The 12743-nt window shown below is 44.4% G+C and overlaps 1 protein-coding gene across 2 annotated transcripts in view; it reads left to right on the forward strand.

Moving 5' to 3' along the window:
- The window catches only part of LOC139550949 (choline transporter-like protein 5-A), a 115639-nt gene that overhangs the window by 63749 nt on the left and 39147 nt on the right, over positions 1-12743 (forward strand). The gene's annotated exons all lie outside the window — the stretch shown is intronic.

The raw sequence follows: 12743 nt of genomic DNA on the forward strand, positions 1-12743 counted from the left end.
CACAGATGATACAGACCCTCCCTTCCCTACCCATCTCCTAGCATTACACCTGACAGAAGCCTTTTCTCTCCCGTCTGACAGTGTCACAGCTAAAAGCCTGTCAGAGAAAATAGGGAGAAAAAGGGAGAGGAAATCGATGGCTATTAGAGACTCAGGTGACTGACTGGCTGCAATCAGTGTGGCTCCAACCAGCTGGAACAGGGACCAGGTCAACCGGCTAGAGCCCCACTAGCCCAGACAGAGGGGGTGGCAAGGAGTGGAGCAGAGTGGGATGTTTAAATAAGCAACGAGGAGGACACTTCAAATCCTTTATTAGACGTCACTGACAAAACCTATCCAGGGGAAAAGAGAGGGAAAATGAAAGTGTCTGGGTGGTTGATTGTTATGGTGGGACAGTGCTGGAGGATTGGTGTTGTGGAGATTGTAGTCATCTTTGTGGTTTTGTTTAGAGTGTTTGTCAATGGAAATGTGTTAGGACTAATTGTATGATTTGAAGAGCGGTGTGGGTGCACAGACCTCAGATCTGTCATCAACCCAACTCCCACTGTTTCTTCATCAGCTTATATTCACAAGGCTCAATTGACGATAAATAACACCTTAGCTAGCAGATGAGGGAAAGTATCTTTCACTTCTTAATTGGGTAAGAGCACATTATTACAGTTATTCCAATGGAGAATGTGAAAAATGCATTGATCCTTTACGGAAGGCTTCCCTTAAAGTCAGAGTAGGGAGCTGCAGAGATGTAATTATAGATCCTCTGTGTGTGTGTGTGTGTGTGTGTGTGTGTGTGTGTGTGTGTGTGTGTGTGTGTGTGTGTGTGTGTGTGTGTGTGTGTGTGTGTGTGTGTGTGTGTGCGTGCGTGCGTGCGTGCGTGCGTGTGTGTGTGAAGCTCTTATGGTGGCAAAAATGACACAGGGGTTAATGATTAAATTACCACACGTTTTATAGCTACACAATAAGTGTTAATGTTGTTCTATTTGATTCTTTTAGGATGTCTCTGTATCAGTGTTTTCACCCCAGCAGCAATTTCAGGGCTCAGTGGATATCTTATTGAAGATATGTTTCAGCTACCCAGCAAGACAGAGATCCTCCCCAGATGACTAAGACTATGTTGAAAAGTTTTCTAAAGCTGTGTATGTGTATTGCTAAACTTTTTGCTGTATTAGAATATAGTTAGTTTCCACCTTTAAAACAGTGAGAGTCCTACCTGTATAATGAGAGCTACCTATGAGAGTCTTACACACTCATACCTCAAGATACGAACTTGGGTCGCTTGCTATCTCATAAGTAAGTACTGGTTAATGACTGTCTCATGTCCTTACGATATCCGTGTTCAAACTTACAAGTGCAGTTTGTTGCAAAGTTGTTATAAAACCAATGAGTGGACATGATGAAGTGAAGGGTTTGTAGCCAGCTAGCGACCCTCTATTTTTCAAGTTCTGCCCCCCCCCCCACCACCCTCGACTCTAAGAACACTCTCGGGTTCCTGTCAAGGATGAGACACCACACACCTCCGCCCATTTACTAGTTCTGCTGCTGACCATATATTTTCTCTGGCTCGCCACACAGAAGAGGAATAGTTTTTTTCCTCCAGTCTGTTTATCCAATCATTTACAGTAGCTCAAAGATGCTGAAAACTTTGACTAGGCCTATTTGGGGACACTTTTGTCTAGTTGTTCTTTTTGAGCTCATACATATAGATTTGCTTTGTTATGTGCAGTTATAATTTCAAGCCCATATTTCACTCAGGGTGCCAACTGCCATCTTCTCATTACCGTTCACAGCCATTGTTAGAATCATTAATCAAGTTCCTATTCAGAGACATAAAGCAGTCCTGCAGGAATGGATCAGTGGTTTTAATTAAAAACGAGAGACATTAATTCAGTCTCTTCAATGTCTATTTTGAGTGAGAGATATGGAGTCGTTTAATGATGGGATTTTAAAGATGGCCACAGATTAAACCAGTCAACTATTGAATCTCTAGCCTGGTCTCAGATCTGTTTGTGTTACCTTTCCAACTCCTTGTCACTGATTGCCGCAAGTTAGCAAAAAGGCACAAACAGATCAGGGACCAGGCTATTGAATCCCAGGTCGCATCAATTCTCATACTCTGACTGTTTCTCTCCTTCCTAAATTCTCCTGTGAAATTTGAATTTATGACAGCGATTAAGCGAACAGCACAGGGCCCCCCACACACATGACTGGTTCAGAGGCAGTGATTTATAAAACAAAATGTTGTGTGCCGATAACTCCTGAAAGGCAACACATGAATTGCAGCGCGACGTTGAGAGGTGACTGTCTTGGTGATTTATCTCTATAAGTTGTCCATCATCCTTCAGACTGAGGTGGTCGTTCTTTATCATAGAGCTCACAGGCAGATGTTTATTATTGTTAATTCTTCTAGTGCAGGCTTAGGAAGGCCACCAAAAATTCAGAAATGTCCATCCCCAACTACATCATTTTCCGACAAGATAGAACTGCCAAAGGAGGCGGAGTTGCAATCTACTGCAGAGATAGCCTGCAGAGTTCTGTCATACCATCCAGGTCTGTGCCCAAACAGTTCAAGCTTCTACTTTTAAAAATCCACCTTTCCAGAAATAAGTCTCTCACTGTTGCCGCTTGTTATAGACCCCCCTCAGCCCCCAGCTGTGCCCTGGACACCATATGTGAATTTATTGCCTCCCATCTATCTTCAGAGTTCGTACTGTTAGGTGACCTAAACTGGGATATGCTTAACACCCCGGCCGTCCTACAATCTAAGATAGATGCCCTCAATCTCACACAAATTATCAAGGAACCTACCAGGTACAACCCTAAATCAGTAAACATGGGCACCCTCAAAGATATCATTCTGACCAACTTGCCCTCTAAATAAACCTCTGCTGTCTTTAACCAGGATCTCAGAGATCATTGCCTCATTGTCTGTGTCCGCGGTCAAACGACCACCCCTCATCACTGTCAAACGCTCCCTAAAACACTTCAGCGAGCAGGCCTTTCTAATCGATCTGGCCCGGGTATCCTGGAAGGATATTGACCTCATCCCGTCAGTAGAGGATGCCTGGTTGTTCTTTAAAAGTGCTTTCCTCATCATCTTAAATAAGCAGGCCCCATTCAAAAAATGTAGAACTGGGGGCCTCCCGGGTGGCGCAGTGGTCTAAGGCACTGCATCGCAGTGCTAGCTGTGCCACCAGAGACTCTGGGTTAGAGCCCAGGCTCTGCCGCAGCCGGCCGCAACCGGGAGGTCCATGGGGCGACGCACAATTGGCCTAGCATCGTACGGGTTAGGGAGGGTTTGGACGGTAGGGATATCCTTGTCTTATCGCGCACTAGTGACTCCTGTGGCGGGCCGGGCGCAGTGCGCGCTGACCAGGTCGCTAGGTGCACAGTGTTTCCTCCGACACATTGGTGCAGCTGGCTCCCGGGTTGGATGCACGCTGTTTTAAGAAGCAGTGCGGCTTGGTTGGGTTGTGTTTCGGAGGCTCTCGACCTTCGTCTCTCCCGTACGGGAGTTGTAGCGATGAGACAAGATAGTAACTACTAACAATTGGATACCACAAAATTAGGGGGGAAAAGGGGGTAAAAATTCAACAACAAAAAAAAACGAACCACAAATGTAGAACTAAGAGCCCTTGGTTCACTCCAGACTTGACTGCCCTTGACCAGCACAAAAACATCCTGTGGTGTACTGCATTAGCATCAAACAGCCCCCGCGATATGCAACTTTTGCAGGAACCAATATACACAGTCAGTTAGGAAAGCTAAGGCTAGCTTTTTCAAACAGAAATTTGCATCCTGTAGCACTAATTCCCAAAAGTTTTGTGACACTGTAAAGTCCATGGAGACTAAGAGCAACTCCTCCCAGCTGCCCACTGCACTGAGGCTAGGAAACACTGTCACCACCAATAAATCTACGATAATCGAGAATTTCAATAAGCATTTTTCCCCCCGCTTCTCTTTCACCCAAATCCAGATAGCTGATGTTCTGAAAGAGCTGCAAAATCTGGATCCCTACAAATCAGCTGGGCTAGACAATCTGGACCCTCTCTTTCTAAAATGATCCGCCGAAATTGTTGCAACCCCTATTACTAGCCTGTTCAACCTCTCTTTCGTATCGTCTAAGATCCCCAAAGATTGGAAAGCTGCCGCGGTCATCCCCCTCTTCAAAGGGGGAGACACTCTAGACCCAAACTGTTAAAGACCTATATACATCCTGCCCTGCCTTTCTAAAGTCTTCGAAAGCGAAGTTAATAAACAGATCACCGACCATTTCGATTCCAACCGTACCTTCTCCACTATGCAATCTGGTTTCCGAGCTGGTCATGGGTGCACCTCAGCCACGCTCAAGGTCCTAAACGATATCATAACCGCCATCGATAAAAGACAGTACTGTGCAGCCGTCTTCATCGACCTGGCCAAGGCTTTCGACTCTGTCAATCACCGCATTCTTATCGGCAGACTCAATAGCCTTGGTTTCTCAAATGACTTCCTCGCCTGGTTCACCAGCTACTTCTCAGATAGAGTTCAGTGTGTCAAATCGGAGGGCCTGTTGTCCGGACTTCTGGCAGTCTCTATGGGGGTGCCACAGGGTTCAATCCTCGGGCTGACTATTTTCTCTGTATATATCAATGATGTCGCTCTTGCTGCTGGTGATTCTCTGATCCACCTCTACACAGACGACACCATTCTATATACATCTGGCACTTCTTTGGACACTGTGTTAACAAACCTCCAAACGAGCTTCAATGCCATACAACACTCCTTCTGTGGCCTCCAACTGCTCTTAAATGCTAGTAAAAGTAAATGCATGCTCTTCAACCGATTGCTGCCTGCACCCGCCCACCAGACTAGCATCACTACTCTGGACGGTTCTGACTTAGAATATGTGGACAACTACAAATACCTGGGATGTCTGGTTAGACTGTAAACTCTCCTTCCAGACTCACATTAAGCATCTCCAATCCAAAATTAAATCTAGAATCGGCTTATTATTTCGCAACAAAGCCTCCTTCACTCATGCTGCCAAACATACCCTCGTAAAATTGACCATCCTACCGATCCTTGACTTCAGCAATGTCATTTACAAAATAGCCTCCAACACTCTACTAATTGTCAACACTCTACTAATTGTATGTAGTCTATCACAGTGCCATCCCTTTTGTCACCAAAGCCCCATATACTACCCATCACTGTGACCTGTACGTTCTCATTGGCTGGCCCTCGCTACATATTTGTCGCTAAACCCACTGGCTCCAGGTCATCTATAAGTCTTTGCTAGATAAAGCCCCGCCTTATCTCAGCTCACTGGTCACCATAGCAACACCCACCCGTAGCACGCGCTCCAGCAGGTATATTTCACTGGTCATCCCCAAAGCCAACACCTACTTTGGCCGCCTTTCCTTCCAGTTCCCTGCTGCCAATGACTGGAACAAATTGCAAAAATCACTGAAGCTGGAGACTTATATCTCCCTCTCTAACTTTAAGCATCAGCTGTCAGAGCAGCTTACCGTTCACTGTATCTGTACACAGCCCATCTGTAAATAGCACACCCAACTACCTCATCCCCATATTGTTATCTTTTTTTTGTTGCTCTTTTGCACCCCAGTATCTCTACTTGCACATCATCATCTGCACATCTATCACTCCAGTGTTAATGCCAAATTGTAATTATTTCGCCACTATGGCCTATTTATTGCCTTACCTCCCTAATCTTACTACATTTGCACACATTGTACATCAATTTTTATATTGTGTTATTGACTGTGCCTTTGTTTATCCCATGTGTAACTCTGTGTTGTTTTTGTCGCACTGCTTTGCTTTATCTTGGCCAGGTTGCAGTTGTAAATGAGAACTTGTTCTCAATCTGCCTACCTGGTAAAATAAAGGTGAAATATATCAACTTTTTCTATAAAAATAGGCAGCATGATTTTTTGGGGGCCACCAAGTTTTCTGAGCAAAAATAAATCATTTTTATTTGATCTTTTAAAATACTTTTTCTTGGACATAAAATATTGTAAAATTATTAGGAAATAAGCTAAATGTGATTTTAATTTAGGAAATCTGTAACCAAGTATTCCCAAGTATAAATAAAGAGGCATGTGATCGATCGTATGTGATCGTATCCCAGTATTTGAAATTCCGTTTTTTTAAAAATATTATACTGTATCTGTTTGGGATTCTTGCGGTAAATTTGCAGTGTACAAATTATTTCTAACTATGTAATTGGTGACCCCTGTCGAGTGTATCTCTCTGAGGGAAATAGATGGGAACATACTGAAGGATAGATACTGTACTCTGCAGGTTGTTTGTTTGTATACACTACCGGTCAAAAGTTTTAGAATGCCTACTCATTCAAGGGTCTTTTCTTTATTTTTGACTATTTTCAACTTTGTAGAATATTAGAGAAGACATCAAAACTATGAAATAACACATATGGAATCATGTAGTAACCAAAAAGTGTTAAACAAATCAAAATATATTTGAGATTTGAGATTCTTCAAATAGCCACCCTTTGCCTTGATAACAGCTTTGCACACTCTTGGTATTATCTTAACCAGCTTCACCTGGAATGTTTTTCCAATGGTCTTGAAGGAGTTCCCACATACTGTATGCTGAGCACTTGTTGGCTGCTTTTCCTTCACTCTGCGGTCAGACTCATCCCAAACCATCTCAATTTGGTTGAGGTCGGGGGATTGTGGAGGCCAGGTCATCTGATACAGCACTCCATCACTCGCCTTCTTGGTCAAATAGCCCTTACACAGCATAGAGGTGTGTTGGGTCATTGTCCTGTTGAAAAACAGATGATAGTCCCACTAAGCCCAAACCAGAGGTGATGGTGTATCTTGCAGTAGCCATGCTGGTTAAGTGTGCCTTGAATTCTAAATAAATCTCAGACAGTGTCACCAGCAAAGCACCCCCACACCATGCTTTATGGTGGGAAATACCCATGCACATCCGTTCACTCACACCGCGTCTCACAAAGACACGGCAGTTGGAACCAAAAATCTTCAATTTGGACTCCAGACCAAAGGACACATTTCCACCTGTCTGATGTCCATTGCTCGTGTTTCTTGGCCCAAGCAAGTCTCTTCTTATTATTGGTGTCCTTTAGTAGTGGTTTCTTTGCAGCAATTCGACCATGAAGGCCTGGTTCACACAGTTTCCTCTGATCAGTTGATGTTGAGATATGTTTGTTACTTGAACCCTGTGAAGCATTTATTTGGGCTGCAATTTCGGAGGTTGTTAACTCTAATTAACTTATCCTCTGCAGCAGAGGTAACTCTGGGTCTTCTTTTCCTGTGGCGGTCCTCATGAGAGCCAGTTTCATCATAGCGCTTGATGGTTTTTGCGACTGCACTTGAAGAAACTTTCAAAGTTCTTAAAATGTTCCGTATTTACTGACCTTCATGTCTTAAAGTAATGATGGACTGTCATTTCTCTTTGCTTATTTGAGCTGTTCTTACCATAATATGGACTTGGTCTTTTACCAAATAGGGCTATCTTCTGTATACCATCCCTACCTTGTTACAACACAACTGATTGGCTCAAACGCATTAAGAAGGAATGAAATTCCACAAATGTACTTTTAACAAGGCACAACTGTTAATTGAAATGCATTCCAGGAAGTGTGGCTATTTGAAGAATCTCAAATATTAAATATATTTTGATTTGTTTAACACTTTTTTGGTTACTACATGATTCCACATGTGTTATTTCATAGTTTTGATGTCTTCAATTTTATTCTATAATGTAGAAAATAGTAAAAAATAAAGAAAAACCCTTGAATGAGTAGGTGTTCTAAAACCTTTGACCGGTAGTGTATATAGGGACATTATCAATGTGTGCTACTCTGAGTTGTGTCCTCGGGGTTTTTAGAATCCTGATTCTGAAAAAGTATTATCTTTCTAACTTTATTTCGCACACACAAACACCCACAAGCCTGCACACAAACACCCACAAGCCTGCACACAAACACCCACAAGCCTGCACACAAACACCCACAAGCCTGCACACAAACACCCACAAGCCTGCACACAAACACCCACAAGCCTGCACACAAACACGCACAAGCCTGCACACAAACACCCACAAGCCTGCACACAAACACCCACAAGCCTGCACACAAACACCCACAAGCCTGCACACAAACACCCACAAGCCTGCACACAAACACCCACAAGCCTGCACACAAACACGCACAAACCTGCACACAAACACCCACAAGCCTGCACACAAACACGCACAAGCCTGCACACAAACACCCACAAGCCTGCACACAAACACCCACAAGCCTGCACACAAACACGCACAAGCCTGCACACAAACACGCACAAGCCTGCACACAAACACCCACAAGCCTGCACACAAACACCCACAAGCCTGCACACAAACACCCACAAGCCTGCACACAAACACCCACAAGCCTGCACACAAACACGCACAAGCCTGCACACAAACACCCACAAGCCTGCACACAAACACGCACAAGCCTGCACACAAACACCCACAAGCCTGCACACAAACACGCACAAGCCTGCACACAAACACCCACAAGCCTGCACACAAACACCCACAAGCCTGCACACAAACACGCACAAGCCTGCACACAAACACCCACAAGCCTGCACACAAACACGCACAAGCCTGCACACAAACACCCACAAGCCTGCACACAAACACCCACAAGCCTGCACACAAACACCCACAAGCCTGCACACAAACACGCACAAGCCTGCACACAAACACCCACAAGCCTGCACACAAACACGCACAAGCCTGCACACAAACACCCACAAGCCTGCACACAAACACGCACAAGCCTGCACACAAACACCCACAAGCCTGCACACAAACACCCACAAGCCTGCACACAAACACGCACAAGCCTGCACACAAACACCCACAAGCCTGCACACAAACACCCACAAGCCTGCACACAAACACCCACAAGCCTGCACACAAACACACACAAGCCTGCACACAAACACCCACAAGCCTGCACACAAACACGCACAAGCCTGCACACAAACGCCCACAAGCCTGCACACAAACACGCACAAGCCTGCACACAAACACCCACAAGCCTGCACACAAACACCCACAAGCCTGCACACAAACACGCACAAGCCTGCACACAAACACCCACAAGCCTGCACACAAACACCCACAAGCCTGCACACAAACACCCACAAGCCTGCACACAAACACCCACAAGCCTGCACACAAACACCCACAAGCCTGCACACAAACACCCACAAGCCTGCACACAAACACGCACAAGCCTGCACACAAACACCCACAAGCCTGCACACAAACACGCACAAGCCTGCACACAAACGCCCACAAGCCTGCACACAAACACACACAAGCCTGCACACAAACACCCACAAGCCTGCACACAAACACCCACAAGCCTGCACACAAACACCCACAAGCCTGCACACAAACACCCACAAGCCTGCACACAAACACCCACAAGCCTGCACACAAACACCCACAAGCCTGCACACAAACACGCACAAGCCTGCACACAAACACCCACAAGCCTGCACACAAACACCCACAAGCCTGCACACAAACACCCACAAGCCTGCACACAAACATCCACAAGCCTGCACACAAACACCTATAAGCATGCAAAAAAAGTCCACTAACCTGGACTGTTGAGGTTGCACACAAACACACACACAAACACACACACATTATCTTTCTTTCTCTCTCTCTCTCTCTCTCTCTCTCTCTCTCTCTCTCTCTCTCTCTCTCTCTCTCTCTCTCTCTCTGTCTCTCTGTCTCTCTGTCTCTCTCTCTCTCTGTCTCTCTCTCTCTCTCTCAATTCAATTCAATTCAAGGGGCTTTATTGGCATGGGAAACATGTGTTAACATTGCCAAAGCAAGTGAGGTAGATATTATACAAAAGTGAAATAAACAATACAAATTAACAGTAAACATTACACATACAGAAGTTTCAAAACAATAAAGACATTACAAATGTTATATTATATATACACAGTGTTGTAACAATGTACAAATGGTTAAAGCACACAAGTTAAAATAAATAAGCATAAATATGGGTTGTATTTACAATGGTGTTTGTTCTTCACTGGTTGCCCTTTTCTTGTGGCAACAGGTCACAAATCTTGCTGCTGTGATGGCACACTGTGGAATTTCTCCCAGTAGATATGGGAGTTTATCAAAATTGGATTTGTTTTCAAATTCTTTGTGGATCTGTGTAATCTGAGGGAAATATGTCTCTCTAATATGGTCATACATTGGGCAGGAGGTTAGGAAGTGCAGCTCAGTTTCCACCTCATTTTGTGGGCAGTGTGCACATAGCCTGTCTTCTCTTGAGAGCCATGTCTGCCTACGGCGGCCTTTCTCAATAGCAAGGCTATGCTCACTGAGTCTGTACATAGTCAAAGCTTTCCTTAAGTTTGGGTCAGTCACAGTGGTCAGGTATTCTGCCACTGTGTACTCTCTGTTTAGGGCCAAATAGCATTCTAGTTTGCTCTGTTTTTTTGTTAATTCTTTCCAATGTGTCAAGTAATTATCTTTTTGTTTTCTCATGATTTGGTTGGGTCTAATTGTGCTGTTGTCCTGGGGCTCTGTGGGGTGTGTTTGTGTTTGTGAACAGAGCCCTAGGACCAGCTTGCTTAGGGGACTCTTCTCCAGGTTCATCTCTCTGTAGGTGATGGCTTTGTTATGGAAGGTTTGGGAATCGCTTCCTTTTAGGTGGTTGTAGAATTTAACGTCTCTTTTCTGGATTTTGATAATTAGTGGGTATCGGCCTAATTCTGCACTGCATGCATTATTTGGTGTTCTACGTTGTACACGGAGGATATTTTTGCAGAATTCTGCATGCAGAGTCTCAATTTGGTGTTTGTCCCATTTTGTGAAATCTTGGTTGGTGAGCGGACCCCAGACCTCACAACCATAAAGGGCAATGGGCTCTATGACTGATTCAAGTATTTTTAGCCAGATCCTAATTGGTATGTTGAAATTTATGTTCCTTTTGATGGCATAGAAGGCCCTTCTTGCCTTGTCTCTCAGATCGTTCACAGCTTTGTTTCTCTCTCTCTCTCTCTCTCTCTCTCTCTCTCTCTCTCTCTCTCTCTCTCTCTCTCTCTCTCTCTCTCTCTCTCTCTCTCTCTCTCTCTCTCTCTCTCTCTCTCCTCTCTCTCTCTCTCTCTCTCTCTCTCTCTCTCTCTCTCTCTCTCTCTCTCTCCCTCTCTCCCTGCTTGAGTTTAGCTGATGTTTCTGCTCTCAAGTCAATGTGTTTAATTCTCATCAGCTGGTGAATGAGAGGTAAGAGGAGAGTGTTATGCTTTCAGCATCACGCATGGTCGTTCCAGAGGACTGGAAAGGACAGAGCAGGAAAACACTAACTACTGTACTATGGACAGACCCAATATCACCAGGGAGGCAGAACCTTCAACCTGTCCTACCACTATTCCTTCTACTACTACTACTACTGCTTAACTGTATTTTAGAATATGAATACTTAATAGGATTGTGTGTAAATAGTATTTTTGTTGTCTCTTAGTGTCTTTCCAATATATAACGCTTATTTTATTCAGTTATTTTGCTTGTTTAATTTTTATTGATTTATTATTATTTAAATGTAACGTGCTTGTCTATAACTGTTCTGTACTTTGTCATGTATTTGTGCGTTTTATGAGGACCCCAGGAAGAGTAGCTGGTGCATGTGCAGTAGATAATGGGGATCCTAAACTACTCACACATTCACACGGCTCAACATTGTGTGTGTGTGTGTGTGTGTGTGCCATACATGCGTGCATGACTGTGCAGGTGCTTGTGTATGTGTGTATTTGTGTACAGTTCTGTGTGTCTCGGCAGGCTTGTTGGATCTGGGAAAAGTGCTGCTCAGCTAAAGACTGAATTATTGAGCACTAGGGAGCAGTGGGGAGCGTTGAGCAATGTGTTTGTGAAAGCCTGCTGTGCAGCTCAACACCAGGTCTCATACTAACACTGTCAACTCAATGACCCAGTGCTGCCAATCACAACCTGATCACTATTCCCTAAACACATCACCTTACAGTCATGGTCTGTTATAACCCACTAACCTGGACTGTTGAGGTTCATTCATTCCAATGAAAGTATACTGCTGGTGAAAGGGATTGGGTGCTCTCATTTTGTATTGCCCGGTCCCTGGGCTGGGTGGAGATTTCACTTAAGGACCAATGGAATGGTCTAAAATGTGGAAATTCCGCCCAAAACAAACGCTGCCACTTATGAAGGCCTTACCTGACAGGTTAGAGAGGGGCTGAGCATAACTCTCATTGATAGAGGTCAATCCCAACCAATCAAATTGGAGTAATCAGACATTACCTCAGTGCTCGATAAGTAGTCAGCTGGGAGGCAAGGGAGGGATTTCTACACATTCGATTGATATGTAAGCTGATTCATTTGGTATTTATTAGGATCCCCATTAGCCGCTGCCAAAGCATCAGCTACTCTTCCTGGGGTCCACATGAAACATGACATAATACATAGTACAGTTAAAATTACAATACAAGATGTATAAAATGGATTTGTCTCTTCACAGTCCCCTTTGTGATTAAACATGACACTAGATAGGGCGCTGGATCAATGATTTCCTGGAGGCCACGCTAACAATTATCTCAAATCAAATCATGGATCGGAACACTTGCGTGCACACTACCCATTGTGGATATGTGACAATATCCAGTCCTCGGTTGTAGAGAAACATGTAAGCACTTGACACACAC

The sequence above is a fragment of the Salvelinus alpinus genome, chromosome 23 (assembly GCF_045679555.1).
Source record: "Salvelinus alpinus chromosome 23, SLU_Salpinus.1, whole genome shotgun sequence".
NCBI classification, from domain to species: domain Eukaryota; kingdom Metazoa; phylum Chordata; class Actinopteri; order Salmoniformes; family Salmonidae; genus Salvelinus; species Salvelinus alpinus.